This window comes from Cervus canadensis, chromosome X (genome assembly GCF_019320065.1).
Source record: "Cervus canadensis isolate Bull #8, Minnesota chromosome X, ASM1932006v1, whole genome shotgun sequence".
In the NCBI taxonomy this organism is placed as follows: domain Eukaryota; kingdom Metazoa; phylum Chordata; class Mammalia; order Artiodactyla; family Cervidae; genus Cervus; species Cervus canadensis.
In genome coordinates this window covers 98,244,083-98,261,999 of record NC_057419.1, presented here as the reverse complement: position 1 = coordinate 98,261,999, position 17,917 = coordinate 98,244,083, and the positions used below count along the sequence as shown (strand labels likewise).

General features: G+C 45.4%; 1 protein-coding gene across 3 annotated transcripts in view; it reads left to right on the top strand.

Moving 5' to 3' along the window:
- The first annotated feature begins 5,633 nt into the window (after window positions 1–5,633).
- Window positions 5,634–17,917, top strand: part of MTM1 (myotubularin 1) — a 92,267-nt gene continuing 79,983 nt past the window's right edge. For all 3 annotated transcript variants that reach the window (XM_043458724.1, XM_043458723.1, XM_043458722.1), the window contains exon 1: window positions 5,634–5,699. The gene's annotated coding sequence lies outside the window, so the exon portion shown is untranslated. The remainder of the gene's footprint in view (window positions 5,700–17,917) is intronic.

Sequence of the window (17,917 nt, the reverse complement as noted above, 5' to 3'; positions counted from 1 at the left end):
CCCTCCCACCTCCCTCCCCACCCCATCCCTCTGGGTCTTTTTTACTTTTGTTGCCTGTGATCTTGTTGTCATATCTAAGAAATCATTACTAACTCCAATGTCAAGATTTCCCTCTGTTGTCTTCTAAGAGTTTTATGGTGTTAACTCTAGCATTTAGGCCTTTAATCCATTTTGAGTTAATTTTTGTTGTGTGGTATAAGATAAGGGTCCAACTTCATTATTTTGCATGTGGATATCCAGTTTTCCCTGCACCATTTATTGAAAAGATTGATCTTTCCCCATTGAATGATCTTTGTACCCTTGTTAATAATCATTTGACCTTATATGTAAGGATTTGTTTCTGGGTTTTCTATTCTATCCCTTGGTCTATATGTCTCTCTTTATGTCAGTACTACACTGTTCTGATTACTGTTTTAAAATCAGGAAGTGTGAGTCTTCCAACTTCATTCTACTTTTTCAAGATTGTTTTGGCTATCTGGGGGTCCCTTGAACTTCCATATGAATTTTAGGATGGATTTTTCTATTTCTCCAAAAAGAATGCCATTGGGATTTCGATAGAGATTGCGTTAAATCTGTATATTGCTTTGGGTACTATTGATATCTTAATATTAAATCTTCAAATCCATGAACACAGATGTCTTTGCATTTATTTGTATCTTTAATTTTTTCAGCAATGTTCTGTGGTTTTCACTGTATAAGTCTCTCATCTCCTTGGTTAAATTTATTCATAAGTTTTAAAAATTCTTTTTGATTAATTAATCTTCATTAACAAAATTTTATTCAGGTTCAGTGGCTAATTGCTGAGATTCATGTTTTCGTCTGTCATTTCTCCCTCTCATATATTCTCACTCAATTTTGATCTTGGATCTCTAAATTTCTCAGTGTTTGGAAAGTAGCATGCTATTTTCCTCAACATAAATCAGCCCAGCCCCTTTAAATAAAAAGATAAAACTCTTTTTAAACATCTGTTTTGAATAAAACACACTTGAATGTATCATGAAATAGCTCCTCATGGGGCTTACTTCCTCAAAAAATTTTTAGTGTACGAAACTGAGATTTGTAAATAAAATTCATAACTGGGGGCAGAGGGAGGGTATCTTGTGAGTTGACCTTTCTTCTGAATGGCTTTGTTTGGCTGTCTGATCTCACTGGGGCCTGGGGCAATTTTCTCACCAGGCTGCTCATGGACTAACCTCAAAGCCATTCCTGAACACCCTCTATTTGCCTAGTGATGATGAGGGAGACAAACAGGGCTGGCCCATGGAAACATTGTGATGTCATAATCCCTGCATGTCTGGTCCCTGTGTCCAAAACGCCCTGGGGAAAAAAAAGTCTGAGTTTCTCTCTGTGTGTAAGTGTTTTCCTGTTCCATTCCTTGGCTCAGACTCCACCCAGCACCTGGGAAAATAGACACTGTGGACCAGCGGGGCTTCTCTAAGGAGGCCCCGACTCAGCACTGAGTTAGGCGGGAAACTGGAAGGGAAACAGCAGCACTAGCACTCTGGTCTACAGATGAACACAGGGTCCAGGGGGACCCCACGGTACCCTGGAGTCCTTCTATGTGCACCCCAGCTCACTGGTAAATTCTCACTGGTAAGAGAGAAGGCGCTGAAAACTTCCTGTCCATGAGCGCGCGAATATCATGTTCTATTTCTCCAGGCTCAGCTCTCCGGCCTCCTCTATCCAGGTAAGCACTCCCCATCCCATCCCTGCAGAGCTGGGCCATTGTCCCCTCCTGGTTCCCTAGCCCCACCCAAGCTTTTGCCTTACAGCTCACCCTTGGTATGTGTAGGGCAAGTTTCACCACCCTTTCCCCTTCAAGGCCCTGGGCTTTTTAAAAACAACCAGCCAACCAACCAAACAAAAACAGATGAACAGTTGTGGACAGCCTCAAGAAACTTAACTGAGGCTACTTCCTCCCGCTCTTTAAACTTCAACTTTACTGAAGTATAATTTCTCTACAATGAAATTCACCTATTTCATGTTTAGAGTTTAATGAGTTTGGGGAAATTGTATACGATCATGTAATCACTGTCTAGGTCAAAGCATAAAACATGTCCACCACCCCCAAGACTCCCTTCTTTGGCCTTCCACAGTCAATGCCCTTCCCATATCTCTGGCCCCACAAATCTGCTTTCTGTTAGTATAGTTTTGCCTTTCCCTAAATGTAAGGTACATGGAATCATACAGTATATAACATTTTGTGTATCATTTATTCTACTTAGCATAACATTTTTGAGATTCGTTTCTATCGTAGCATGTTTCAGTGGTTCTTCCTTTTTGTTGCTGAGTAGTATTGCATTGTGTGTACCTATCTTTGTTTAGTCATTCACCAGTTGATGGGAATCTGAGATGTTTACCTCTGGACTATTATTTTTAAAGGCTACTATGAATATCTGAATATAAGTCTTTTTAGGAACATAAGATTCCGTGTGTCTTAGATAAATACCTAGGAGTGACACTGCTTGGTTGTGCGTACATTTAACTTTATAAATCACTGCCAATCTTTTCCAAAGTGCCTGGACCATTCTCCTGAGGCTACTTTTTAAATAAAGGGCAGGGGTGGGGAGGAGGAGACAGAAGGGCCTCGTGGTTCTTTTAGAACCAGAAGTTAGTCCTAGGCACTCATGTGTTTATACTGCTCAATAAGCTTATGAAGTAGACATTAATATCCCCATTTCACAGATGAGGAAATCCAGGTTTAGAGAGATGTGCTTGCCCAAAGTCACACACTCAACAAATGGAAGAGCTAGAATGAGCCCAGGGGCCTTCATGCCAACGCCCAGGGGCCTGCCTCCTCCCTCTCCTGCCACTTCCCACCAGCCACCTGGCAGCCTGGGCATGCTGCTGCCTCAAAACTGTACAGCACCCTCACCTCTGTCTTTGATGAACTAGAACACAGCAATCCTGGGAAATGGCCTTCAACTCCCTTTTTCAGAGGAAGCAGCTAACAGTCAGAGAGGTGAGGTGACATTGCCAAGGCTAACAGCTTGTCTATAAAATTTCTGGGACTGGGATCCAAATTTCCGGCCTCCAGGCACTCTCTGCCAGAGCCCAGGGCCCTGCAGCTACATTGAAAAGTTTTCATTTCTAACCACTTCCATCTTGAGCTTTCTCTTTTATAAGGATGTCTTTCCCTTTCCTCCACCTTCCACCACTTCAGGCCCAATATAGGGAACCTGGCAGAATAAGGTGGTCACAGTGCCCAGGCTGCATCAGGCCAAGGCAGGGTGGGGACTTGGAGGGGGTCAGAGCACCAGCACCAGGGACCTTGGGATGAGTGTGCTGAGGGAAAGAGGTAGGAAACAGGCCATTTCCTCTCTCAGGACTGCTTCTCCCCAGGAGGCTGGAGGTAGGGAGAGGCACACCTGGTCAGGCCAAGGATGTGGGCCCCTCCTGGTCCTGCCTGCTTTACTTCTCCCAACTTGGGAGAACAGGATGGAGCCCCAGGGCATAGGCAGCTCTGTGTCTTAGCAAAATAAGGCAGCCTTTGGTAAGGATGGATGTGGGATGTTATGCTCCACCCAGAAAGGTTCTGATGGAGCAGCCTCTGTCAAGTCTATGGCTGCCCCTCCCTCTCCACAGGGCCCTGGATTAGAGGTGTGTGCCCCTGTGAAACAGGAGGAAGCCTGAAAAACCCCCAACACACACACACACACACACACACACACACACACACACACACACACACGCGCGCGCGCATGTTTGTACTGATCAAAAAGTTAATTCCAGTTTCCCATACCAGAGTACAGAAGAACCCAAACAAACTTTTTGGCCATCCCAATACTTTGGACTGTGAGTTGCCACCCCAACCTGAGGCAGGGCATGTCTTGGTCAAGAATACCGCCAGCTCACCAAGGGCATGATGGGAACTCCTCTGCAGGGCTCCAACTTGGCAATTTTCAAAGTGCTTTCACCTCTCTCCCCTAGTGATCCTGCACCAAGGCCATGAGGCAGGAAGGCAGGACGGAGTCCCCGCCTCCATTTCCCAGGCCAGAGACTGGTCTTCTCTACCGGGCTGCCTCTTTCTCCAGCTGAGACTGGGTCAGGGCTGGCCGCAGGCTGGAGGTGGTGGCGAAATCTTCAGTCACCACCTCCTTGGGACAAGGAGTGTCTTTGCTCTGTGCCCTGAACCCTCCTTCCCACCACCCCATCCCCAGTGAGCAAAGGGCTTCAGCCTCATCCTAGGATGCAGTACTTATAATAGGCAAGGCCTCCCACCCAGCTGCTGCCCTCACTCCACCCAACCACAGGGTCCTTCTCCCTCTGCTCCAAGACTCACAGATTTGGGAATCTCGTTACCTGGTGGCCTGCCAGGGAGCCTGTGCAGCATGCAATGCATGCAGTCAAGAAGCTTTTACTGAGCTTCCTATGATATCTGGTACAAAAGTGAATGTGCTTCAAAGAAGTTCACAGTCTGGGGAGGGGAGTTGACGGGACAGACTGGTAAGCAAATGGTAACATCAGTGCTATGAGAAGGGCCCTGGGAGGAGCTTCTAATTCTGCCTGTCTTGGAGCAAGTGCTATTCTGCTGCCTTTCTAGGAGTATGGCCAATCCAGGAGAAAGGAACGACAAGTGGAAGGGGCTAGAGGGAGGAAAGAACAGCGGTGCATTCAGAGAAGAGAAAGAAGTTGGCTGTGATTAGACCAGAAGTTGGAGTGGAGAGGGAAGAGACACACTGGGAAAAGTGGCTGATGAGTAGGTGGGGTTCGAGTTTGAAGGGCCTTGTTATTCAGATGAGAAGTCTTGAATCTTAATATGTATGTGTATATATATTGATATAATGATATATGCTTATTTACACACACACACACACAGTGGTATCATGTTTTTGATGCTGGAGTAGTAAGAAAGAGGCAAAAAGTTCGTGTTAAAGTAATCCTATTTACCGTCACTTACCTGAGCTGCTTAGTATAATTATAATTTAACCCAAGGACTAGTGCAGTAATAATTACTCTTTTACTATTTTTTTTGTTACACACTGAATTCTCTTCCTGAAGTTATCTTTTTTCTTTTCCTTTCTTTTTACTGAATTAATGATCACCTGTCCTGAACCTCAAAAAAGTAGAGGGAACTTTGTCCTGAAATGTTTCCTTTCACTATGTCTCTAGACAGTTCTTGGAAAGGTGCTGGCGTGGCATGAAGGACACCAGAGTCAGTGAAATTTTTTTTCCTTTATAGGATCTCAGCTTCACACAGCCAACCCTGAGTCCCCAAAAAGCTCAGTTTAGCGACGCCCGCTGAAGTTTTATCTAGAGATGTTTTCCCTCTGAATTCCCCCTTTACTGGGGAAAAACAGCGAGACGCAGAGAAGAATTCTGGGACTACACTACCCAACAGCCTCCGCTCGGAGTCTAGTTCAACTTCTTTTAACAGGGTGGCCCCTAGCATCTTGGTCCCGCCCATTCCCGGTACTGTATTTAGAACTACAACTCCCAGCAGCTTCCACGCACCGGGCCCCTCAAAGAGGGTTTCCCAGCAGCCTCCTGGGCGAACGGGAGCTGCTCCCCGGGCTTCGCCGGCTACCTCTACCGGCCCCGCCCCTGGCACGTGACACACCCCCACCAACCCGCTCGCGGAGGAGGGCGGCGGGTGGTGGCCAAGGGCGGGGAGGCCGCAGGGGGCAGGGCCTGGAGGGGGCGGAGCAGGGCCCGGGAGCCGAGCAGCCTGGCAACGGCGGTGGCGCCTGGACCCCGAGGTGGGTGCGCGCTCGCGGCTAGCCTGGCTCGGAGCCGGGTACTGCGGGAAGCCGTGGTGGTGGGGCAGGGAGGACGAAGTTGTGACTCTCGGGGCCGGCAGGTCCCACGGGGCCTTGAAGCACCCTTAGGAGTGGGCGGGGGGGGGGGCGGTTAGCCCGAGTGTCTTCGCTGTCCCGGCCAGCCAGGGCTGGGGCCGGGGAGCAGCAGGCAGGTGCCTCAGGCTTCTCCCATTCTCCCTGCCCGAGGTCCCCGGCCGGCAGCGGGCGAAGGTCGGGGCAGGAATCGGGCGAGCGGGCCGGGAGGGTGGGGGAGTGGGGGCGTCGCGGCCGCTGCCCGGACTTTGCTTCCCCGTCCCGGGGCGGCAAACGGGCTGGGCAGACGCCCTGCCTCCCCCGCGACGCGCCGCGGCTGGTCCTCGCCCTGACCCTCCGGGCGGGGCGGATGCCTGCCTGCCTCATCCCCCGTGGGTCCGGCGGAGGGGCCGCCGGCCGGCACTGTCCGCAAAGCCTTGATCGGCGCTCGCGACTGGTGTTTCTGTGTCACACACGGGAGCTTTATCTGCTTTTGCAACAGTTGACGGGAGATTTGAGGAGCAAACGGTTAGTTCCCTGATACGCAGTCGGAAGTATATACAGGCACGATTGCAAGCGCCTTTTGCCGAGTGGCCTCCCTTAACTGTCTTGCTGCGCTCAGGAAGTGAAAACTAATTTTAGTTTTTGCCTAAGCAAATATGAAATCAGTTTGCTGCAAAAACTAAATCACGGGCTTTATAGACACATGCAAAATATGAAGCGAAATGGATTGGGACTGGTTTTTAAACAGACATAGTAGACCTGCACAAGAATGGAATCAGGGTATATTAGAATTAACTAGGGCCTTTAAGTGTATATACTTCACTTGTTTGCTGGATAGGGAAGCTAAAGCCCAGAGAGGTTAACTAACATGGCAAAGTTAATGGCAAAGTTTTTATCACAAGTCAGGTTTCTGGAGGCATCATAGCATCCCTCTAGCCTGGGTGGCTTTTATCACAGCTCAGTTTTGTTCCTTGTAAAGTATCCACTCTAGAGTCTATGGAGACTGAGCCAGCGACTTTGTTGTAGTTCAAACGATTTTTTTGAATTGCCTTCAAAACCAGTTTACCAGACTCTTAAAGCTTCTTTTATAGACACATTTTCCTTTCACCCAACATATATATTGGGCATGATCACTTGTTCACTAGATTTGACTCTGAATGACTTTTTGACTGTTTCACAAAACCCAGTGTAGCATCAAGAGATTCCACAGCATGGAGTAAGTTCAAACCAGAGGTCCTGCCAGTGTGTAACAGTCTCTCAAGGTACTTGAAAGCGGAGAGCATTCGAAGAGGCTTTTAGAGTCTAGTATGGTCAAGTCTGGGGCTTCCCAGGTGGTGCTAGTGGTATAGAACCCGCTGCCAATGCAGCAGACATGAGATGCAAGTTCAATCCCTGTGTCAGGAAGATCCCCTGGAAGAGGGCATGGCAACCCACTCCAATATTCTTGTCTGGAGAACTCCATGGACAGAGGAGTCCATGAGGTTGCAAAGAGTTGGACACGACTGAGATGACTTAGCTGACCATGCATGCATGGTCAAGTCTAGTCTGACTTACTAGAGTCTAGTAAGTTCAGTAACTATTGGTCTCCTTACCTTAAAGTTCTAAGTTGTATTGATTGTCAAGTTGTCATTGGTTTCATTCATTAAACCCAGAATGCCCATGCAGTGCCTGTAGAGTCCTGAGTGCTAGGAAGATAACAGACAGAGCCACTGATGAGGTCCCTGCCTTCCAGAGCTTCTTTGTGGGGAAGCAGACAATAAAAAAATAAACAATAATATATTTTCCACCGGAGATGAGCACTGTGAGGAAGAACAGAGCTCTGAAACTCTGAGATGACCATCTAGCAGGCCAGCATGCTTGTGAGGGGGTTGGGTATTACTTAGCATCGCTAGTGTTAGATGGTCAGCTGCTGCTCCATTAAAGCAAATCACCATATCCAAAAGTAAATCTGTCTGAATCCAGGAGATCCTTTGGGGGGGGTCATCATTTCTCCAGCAATTGCCTCTCGGATGGTAAGTTTGTCACAGCCTCATTTTTACTTGCATTCCCTCCGCCCCACCCCATGCAAATAGTAAGTGGTTTCAAACACCCAGGGAAGTGAGCTTCTAATCCCTCATTGTCTCAGTAGCTGCCCCACTCCTGCTACGAAAGGCCCTGCTGACTGAGCTAAGGGTTGGTTGTTAACCCTATGCCAGTGTCTGCTGGTTGGGAGCTATCTGACACAGCTATCTCTTCCTGCATGCTGGTTTGTACTGGGAACCTACCTTGGGAAGGAAACCTCAATCCTTGTGTTGTGCTTAGTAAAGAAACTAGTTCATTTTGAAATTAGCTCTAGAGTCAAGAGGCACCCAACTTCCTCAGAAGAAGAGTGCCAATAAAATGGTAACTTAACAAAGTTCATCTGCTTAGTACCCTCTCAGTTCTTTCCTTTTCTGTATGTTCAGTGGCGTCAAAGTAAATGTTTTCATTTTTACAGGTTCCAAAAAATCATTAAAGTTACCAAAAAATATGCCAATATTCTTTGTTCCTAAATGAAAGGATTAACAAAATGTAGTTACTTTAAAAACCACTGAAAGAACATGGGGTTCTCGCTCTTATTGAGGACTGCAAAATAAGGAGAAAGCAGAGCCTCTTCAAGGCTTCTGCAACAATCTGAAGTGGTGGCCAAGGATTTCAAAAGGCCAGAGTTTCTCGTTATTTCTAAAGTTTTTTCAACTTTATAAAAGAATAAGAGGTTGTTTTCATTACTTGCTAGTAATTGCCCTTCCCTGTTTCTGACCTCTTTGAAGTTCTGCTTTCTTTATTTTCTAGTTTCTCGGTTCATTATTCCTTTTTGGCAGATAGGGGACAGCCCCTGTTGTTCGTCTTTAAGGTGTTGACTCAGGATTTGGATCCTGGCTGTACCATTGGCTTTGTAACTTCGGGTGAGCTCCTTACCTCTGTACCTCGGCTTCCTTATCTATAAAATGAAGATAGTAACAGTAGTCCCTTCCTCCCAGGGTTGTTGGCAGGCCTCCAGGATAAGGTATATGAGATGCTTATAATAGCATCTTACACGTAGTAGGCACTCAAGAAATGTTAACTGTTACTGGCTTGAGCTACGTGGGACTCCTTTCGTTTAAAGAAGAAAAATACTAGCCATGTCTCATTAAATGTTTGGAAATCCGATGAACATGATTTCCTAGACATTTTTCTGCATTTCATTGTTGACCCCAGCATTGAGTTTCAGGTGACATTGTCAGCAGCGCACACAGTTCTTGCCCACCTAAGTTCTGTTTACAATTTGGACTCAGAAATTACTTGAGCCCGTATTTTGTTTGTTGCTATAGACAAGAATAGAATAAGAGAGGTTTTCTTTCCACTCCTCTGCTTTGAAAGCCAGAGAGGACCAGGAGACCCAGTTGGCATTAGTCAGGTGAGATCCAGTTGCCATCCTGTAGTCAGAGGATGGTTTCTCATATTAAAAGTTTACAGTGAATTTATCCACAGGACCACCAGGAGGGTGGCATCCTTTTCTTTTTAAGAATGTGGCAGGCGTCTCTTTAGAAAATTGGCATCATGCACTAGTGCTTTCTGTTTCTACCCAAGGAGCAAGGAAGAGTAAAGGAGCCTTGTGTCTGTGGGAGATGGCAGAAAGCCCCTTCTTAGCCCTGTGATACTGGACAAGTCTTTTCTCCTCGCTGCAGGTGGCTCATCTTTGTAAGATAGAGCTAAGGCAGCCTGCACCACCAAGATCCCAGAGCTCTTCAGGGGAGCCAATGTGCATCAGCATCCTTTGCTGACTGTAGGGCATTATTATTATTATGGCATCCATGTGTTATGTAAGCCACTGCTATTTGGAGAACTGGTGTGAGAGGGCAGCATCCTTCTGCTACTTGGCGCATCCTCGCTGGGGGTGTGATGGCTTTGCCCAAGCCCACTTCTGTCAGCACTGAAACATGCACATGTTTTGTTGACTCTCTCAGATGGACCTGAAGCCACTGGTACACTGTGTGAGTTTCCATTTTGTTGATTCCTAAAATGATAGTGCTGTGTCACCAACAATCCCAGGGCAATAGTGAGGTCATCTCTGCACCAGGGAATATTGCCTGCCTCTTCTGTCTCAGAATGGAAGGCTTTCATTTTTCAGATCAACACCTTACCTCAGCTTCTCAATGCAGCTTGATGCCGTGCCGAGTTCCTCCACTCCTGGGGCTCAGGTTGGAAGCAGTCCAGGGACTCATTGCTCTCCAGGTCCACCGCACCTTCCCTTCCAAGAGGATGGGGGCCAAGTGCTCTTTGAATGTTTCTCAGTATCTTGAGATGACTATAAGCTGAGGTTGGAGACAGTTTTCTGGGCAAGAGAACCCTAACATGCTCCATGCACGCAGGAGATGTTTAGTGAACATTCTTTGACTTGAGCTGGACAAGGGCGCATAGCTTAGAATTGTTGGGGTGTGTTCATTTCAACAAATTATGGTTGGTCTAAAGATCCTGTTCCCTGGTACTAGATGAAAGGGAGCTCCTGCTTAGTCTTTCTTTCCATGATCAATTAGCCAGTGAATAAGAAAGCTCTGAGTCCTGTTGGGGGAGAGATCCCATGGGTTGTTTGCCCACCCATTTCTTTGGGGACTATTGTCACTGGAAGTTTGAGTTTAGGTTCGTTTTTTTGCTTTGCTCGTTGATGTGTTGGGGGCAGGTGGGGGCGGGTAGGAAGGAGTAAGGGAAGTTGAAGGGTAATAATTGAAAGTAAAAATAAAAGTAACTCATTTAGCTCTCCTGCCCTGCCTTCAGACCTTGGCTGCACAGGATGCCTTTCTTCAGCTTGTGATAACTGTTACATGTTGCTATCTTGTCCTTGGGCGTTTTGTGAGAAGGAGGCCACTGTGTGCTTCCCAGAGCCTCTCCCAGCGCAATGGGCTAACCCCCCGGGCTGTCCTGCTTTCACCTTCAGGGGGTGGGGTGGGTCATAAAGGGGATTCTTAGCATCAGGTAGAGGGGATTGATATGCCCTTGTATGACCCTCAAGTTCCTTTGTGGCCCTGGGGTGACTTAGGTGGGGACAGAGCTGTCAGGGTTCATTCCAGCGGGCCTGGAATCAGCCGAGCTGTTTGACTGGAAATGTCCCTACTGTGCAGCAGTGCCCCTGACCGAGATGGGTCAGTACCATCCATGCATCACCATGAGAAGAAAGAAGAAAGATTTGCACTTGGTTTCAGAGCACCCAGGAGGGTGCAGTCCTTGTCACTGTGGCAGGAAGGATAGAAGAGCCCCCAGTCGGAGTTCCATTTTGAGCTTCCTGGTCCTGAGTTGCCTCGAGCGAGGCAGTGCTGCTGGGTCTGTCGGAGCGAGTGGGAGTCCCAGATGGAGGGCAGTCGGAGCTGGCCCTCACCTCTCTGTAGCCCTTGCTGTGAGGCCTAACAACTGATTTTTTCAAGTTGAGGCTGAGTATGACCCTGCTGGCCATTTCCTTTCTTCGCTATTATCAACTCTGAAGTGACCCGATCCTTTCTCCAGAGCCTCCCGTCAGGTCTGCTCCACAAAACAGTTTTTCCTTGTTAATAAAATTGTTCTGATGCCCCTGTCCCTGGGAACTTAGGAGACGTGCAAACTCTTAGGCCCCCGCAGACCTGCACAACCAGAATCTGCAGGTGAAGAAGACCCCCAGCTGATCTGTATGTAAATTACATTTCGAGAAGTGTGATCTGAGTAACAGTTCACAGCCCCACTTGCTTCCTGATCCTTTGGGACCGACCACGCTGTTCATTTGAAAAATAACTCAAGCCACATGTGTCATCCGTCTTCCTAGTAGCCACATCAAAAAAAGACAGATGAAGTCAATTTTATAATGTATGTTATTCAGCCCAATATGTCCAAAATATTAATTCAACATGTAATCAGTAGGACAGTGAGATGCTCCCCTCGTCTTATTTGCATGAAGTTGTCGAAATCCAGCATGTATTTTACATCTGCAGCAGGCCTCAGTGTGGACTAGCCATGTTTCAAGTTCCGCTTGCCAGTGGCTCCAGCTTTGGACAGCGCAGCTTTGAGAGATACATTTTGGCCTTGATTTGCTGATGATGTCATCAGATTTGCTGTCGAGGCCGGAAGAGCAGTTGGAGCCTCCGCCGCCTGGGCAGTAAGTTGCTTGGACGGTCGCTGTACATGGTGCGGAGCCCTCTGCCTGTTGTGCCCTTCTGTACATCTCATTTGGATCCTCACAACATCCCCATTTCTTTACCGAGACTTCCTCTCTGGGCCTCAGCTTGGCAAGCTACACTGAGAAGTCGTAGTCGGCAGAGGTGAGGAATGCAAGCTTCTTTCTTGGGGGCATCTTCAAAGGACTCAAGGGACGCCTCTCCTCTGGCTCAGCAGAGCCCCCAGATGGCTGCTCCCTTTTGCTGTGGGCCTGCCACCCCATGGTTTGTCCCCCTGGCTGCTCATTAGAATCACCTGGGGAGCCTTAAGGACCCGATGCCTTGGCCCCACCCAGACATTCAGATTTATTTGATGGTGGTGGCGGCGAGGGGTGGTAGAGATCAGACCTCCTCATTTTGAAAAAGTGTTTTGGGAGATTCTGGTGGGCCACCCAGCTCCAGAGCAGCTGTCCCCAGCTTCTCTAGCGCCGAAAACCTGCGGCCTTGGGGCTGAAGTGCAGATTCTGACTCCAGGGGACAGGGACAGGCTTCCTCTTGCAGGCAGGTGACAAGGATGCTGGCAGCCGCGCTGGGACTCTGAGGAGCCTGTGCTCCAGAATCACCGGAGGGTGGTTCCCAAACTCCACATTCCCTGGCAGCTAACCTGGAGATTCTGATTCAATAGGTTTGAGGTGGGGCCCAGGATCTGTAGTAGAGAAGGCATGATGTTCTCTGAATTTCACCACAAAGTGTTATGTTGACTTTAGGGTTTGCATAGGCACATTTCTAGTGCCCTTTTTTTCGGGGGTGGGGGTGTTTGGTCTAAATGGATATTGAATCTTATCAACCCCCATCTCTGCCATTATGGAGATTTGTCCCCGACCCTTTAAACCGGTTGATGCGATGGGCTATCTTAAGGGATTTTCTCATATAACTTGGTAGCATTAACCAGGTTTGCATGGCTGGCATAGACGTTATTTCTTACTGCTGGGTTGGTTTGGTAATGTTTTCTTCAGAATTTTTACATCTGTATTTGTGAGTGAGATTGTGCTTTAATTTTGCTTTACTTACTGTCTTTGCCTAGTTTAGTGCCTTTTTGCTAGCCTTATAAAGTGAATGAGAGCATTCCCTTTTTCTGGTCTCTGGAAAACTGTATAAAATTGGAGTTGTTTGTTCCTTGAATATTTAGTAGAACTTGCCCCAGAGCCAGCCGTGCCTGGTGCTTTGGTGTAGAAATGCTTCAAACTACCACTTACTAGCTACCATGTCTGTAGTTACATCTGTCTTTTCATTCTTAAATCTTCATTTTGTTTACTTGTGCCTTCTCCTTTTCTTCTTGATGAGTCTTACCAAAGGTTTGTCGGTTGTGGTTATGCAGTATGAGGTTTGTCACTGTGTAGAAAAGAATGAGCATAATTATATTCTCAAGCTTCTTTCTGATTAATGTTAATGAAACTGCATAATCTGAAAGTCAAATTAATATCAAGGTATATTCTGAAAAGCTTTCCTTTCACTCATATCTCCTGCCAGGCATGCTGTTTCTCCTAGCCACTCTAATCAATGTTATTAGTTTTCAGTTCATTCTTCTATTTTCTTTTGCAAATTTGAGCTGGTGTGCATGCGTACACATACACACACTCATTGCATTTCCTCCCTTTTCTTACACCAAAAAAGCATACTACATACACTCTTCAGGCTCTTGCTTTCTTCACTTAAAATATACCCTGGAAATCTCTCTCTTCTACATTTTCTCCTTTCTTCTTTCTTATTTTGCTGCTTGGATGTTTCAAAACATAGTCTTTTTACTATTATTTAGTTCTAATGTATTCTGATTTCCATTGTGATTATTTCATTCACCTGTGAGTTGTTTAGAAGTTTGGTTTAAATTTACAAATACGATTTCTAAGTAAATGTTTAACAGTGATTTCTAAGTTAGCTGCATGATGGTCAGAGAACGTGGTCTGAACACTGGTAGTTCTTGTGTGTCGAGGGTGGGTTTAGATAGATTGCACTGTGTGGTTGGCTTCTTTCATTTAGTGTAAAGCTTTTAATATTCATCCATGTTTTGTCATTCATCATATATCAGCAGTTATGACTTTCTTTTGCCAAGTACTATTCCATAGTATGGCTATAACAATATGTCTGTTCACTAGTTCATGAACGTGTGAGTTAATTCAGTGTTTTTGGCAATTATGAATGTAAAACTGCCTTGAGCATTTTCTTACAAGTCTTTGGGTGGATTCATGTTTTCATTTGTCTTGTGCAAACACTTAAATGTGGCATTGCTGGGCCATATGCTTAGGGTACTTTCTTGTACTTTACAGGAAACTGTCACCCTGTTCTCCAAAGTGTCTGCACCATTTTGCATTCCCATCCCAGTGGCAGAGTCAAGTATGAGAGTTCTGCTTGGATCACATTTTCACCAACATTTGTTATTGTCTGTCCTGTTAAATTGCAGCCATTCCAGTGGGTGTGTCATAGTAGCTCATTGAGGTTTTATTTTGCATATTCCTAATGACTAATGATGGTGAATATGTCTTCATGTGCTTTTTGACCATTCGTATCTTCTTTGATGAAGTGTCTGTTCAGATCTTTTGCCTGTTTCTTATTGGATTGTCCGTTAGTTCTTTATGTATTTTGGATACAAGGCCTTAGGTAGGTAATTTGCAAGTATTTTCTCCTGGACTGTGGTTTACTGTTCCATTTTCTTAGCTGTGCCTTTGAAAGAGCAAAGATTTTTAATTTTGATGAAGTCCAGTTATTGGGTTTTTTCTTTTATGGTTTACGCTTTTTGTGTTCTCTAAAAAACTTTTGCCTAATGTAAGTTCACAAAGATTTCCCCATGTGTCTCCCTCTAGACTTTTGCAGTTTTAGCTCTTTGTTTAGACCTGTTTTGGTAGGTTGACCCAAAGGTGGTCCCCCGATTGCTGCCCCACCATGTTTATACCCTGTGTAATTGCTTCCCTTGAGTATGCAGCCTTCTGAGACTTTGAGCAGAGGATGAAGTTAAGACATGCCTGAACTTCTGACCCACCACCCATACAAACCGTGAGAAAATTAACGTGTTGTTTACAGCTACTAAGTTTGTATGCAGCAGTATAAAACTAATACTTATGTGCTTCATTTCAAGTTAATTTTGTATGTTGTGTCAAGTAAGGGTCAAGATTCACTTATTTCCATATGAATGTCAAATTGTTCCAGCATCATTTGTGTAAAAGACTAGACCATTGACCATTCCTAAGACCTCCAAAAGATGGACCTAATTCTGGACTCATTTTGTTCTGTTGATCTCTTGATCTCTATGTCTAATATTAGGCCAGAACTACACAGTCTTGATTACTGAAGTATTGCAAGTCTGGAAATTGGGTAATGGAAGTACTCCAACTTAGTTCTTTTTTATTTCCCATCCCTCAAGATTATTTTGGCCATTCTTGGTCCTTTGCTTTTTCATATAAATTTCAGAATCATCTTGTCAGTTCCTATGACAAAGCCTATTGGGAATTGATAGAGATTGTGTTGAATCTATGGATCAGTATTGATGACATAACAATACTGAGTCTTCCCATCTGTGAGCATGATATGTTTGTCGATGTATTTAGGCCTTTAATTTCTCTCAGCAGTGCTTTATAGTTTTCAGTGTATGGATCTCGTGTACATTTTGTTAAATATATCCCTAAATATTTCACTTTTATGTATGCAGATGATATTTTTATACTTCAGTGTTCATTTGTTCATTGCTAATGATATAAATGGGGCTTCCTTGGTGGCTCAGATGAAAAAGAGTCTGTCTGCAGTGCAGAGACCTGGGTTCAATCCCTGGATTGGGAAGATGCCCTGGAGAAGGGAATGGCTACTCACTCCAGTATTCTTGCCTGGAGAATTCCATGGACAGAGGAGCCTGGTGGGCTACAGTCCATGGAGTCGCAAAGAGTTGGACATGACTGAGTGACTAACACTGTCACTTTTCATTGATACAAATATAATTTTTAATTTGATAATGTATATCATGCAGACTTATATCATGCAGACTTACTTTACTTACTAGTAAATTTACTAGTTCTAGTAGTTTTTCTGTAGTGTTCTTAGGATTTTTTATATGAATGATCATGTTGTCTGCAAATGCAATTTCAATTCTTCCTTCTAGTGTTTTATATATTTTATTTCTTTCTCTTGTCTTATTAAAGTTGCTAGGATCTCTAAAATATATTGAATGCAAGCAATAAGAGCAACTAACCTTGCCTTGTTCCCACACTTAGTGGGAAAACATTGCATCTTTCACCATTAAGTAGAGTTAGTTATAGATTTTCCATAGGTTACCTTATCTATTCCTAGATTGCTGAGATTTTTAAAAAAATCATTATTAGATGTTCAATTATGTTTGTAGAAGCTATGTCTCAGATATAACCTTCAGGAAGATAGTATACCTCAAGAATAGCCCTGTTGACTACATATCATCACATTCATACTTTTATCAACCACCAGTACCCAGCTTTTTCTCCTTGTGTTGATAGTAGAATTTCCAACTGGAGCTTGGGAATTCTTTTTTTTTTTTTTTTCCTCTACAGCAGCACATGCAATCATTCCTCAGTATTCACAGGGGTTTGTTTGCAGGACCCGTTGTGAATGTCAGAATCCGTGGATGCTCAAGTCGCATAATCAGCCCTCCATATCTGTGGGTTATGCATCCACAGGTATGGAGGGCCGACTGTTTTGCTCCTTCAAAAGCCATGGCAATTCTGTGTCAGATTCATACGTGTCATTTTTAGGGTACTGGAATTTCTTTACCTTCTTTCTTTGCCATTCTCTTGACACTGCTTTTGGTTCCTCTTCATCTCCTTGCCTTATTTCTGCCTTTTTTCTTAGATTATTTCTTCTATATCTATCAAAGCTTCCTACCTGCTAATAGTGCCAAGTTCTTGATGAGGGTGTGTGTGTGTGTATGTGTGTGTGTAGAGCAGGGATGGATAGCCATTTGTATTTGTGGCTGGAATAATAGGTAACTGCCCCTAGTAGGAAGATACCATTGTCCATGCTCTGAGTCACTGCAGGTCTCTCTCTCTCTCTTTTTTTTATTTATTTTAATTGGAGGCTAATTACAGTATTGTAGTGGTTTTGCCATACATTCACATGAATCAGCCATGGGTGTACATGTGTTCCCCATCCTGAGTCCCCCTTCCACCTCCCTCCTCATCCCATCTCTCTGGGTCATCCCAGTGCACCAGCCCTGAGCACCCTGTCTCATGCATTGGATCTGGACTGGCGATCTGTTACATATATGATAATATACAACCGCAGGTCTCTCTTTCTGAAATTCCAAGGCTTTTTAATGAAGCCAGTCTTTGTAGATTCCCTTTAGACACTCCTTCAACTACTATGGCAAAGGACCTGTTGCCCAGGCTACTAGTCCTGCTGCTGAGCTCTGTTAACTTTCAAGGTCAACCTGCCCTTGTATTGATAAATTAGGACTAATTAAGGAGCATGAAGCCCAGCATTTTTAACAATTGGGAGACCCTAGGCAACATTGGACGGAGAAGGCAATGGCACCCCACTCCAGTACTCTCGCCTGGAAACTGCCATGGACAGAGGAGCCTGGTAAGCTGCAGTCCATGGGGTCGCTAAGAGTTGGACACAACTGAGCCCTTCACTTTCACTTTCCACTTTCACGCATTGGAGAAGGAAATGGCAACCCACTCCAGTGTTCTTGCCTGGAGAATCCCAGGGATGGGGGAGCCTGGTGGGCTGCCATCTATGGGGTCGCACAGAGTCGGACATGACTGAAGCGACTTAGCAGCAGCAGCAGGCAACATTGGAAAACCCCACTTGCTGCTTTTTCTTCTAGCCCTTGTAGAGAAGGGACAGGTAGCTCCAAATCAAAATTATCCAACCCATTTTTGGAACTGTTCTTTGGAATTGCCTTCAGAGACCATGACAACTTTTACAGAATATCCTGTGAGTAGGGACTTGGCATTTGGCTTCAGGATAAAATCATTTTGCGCCTCCTCTATTAAAGATAATGGGCACTCATGC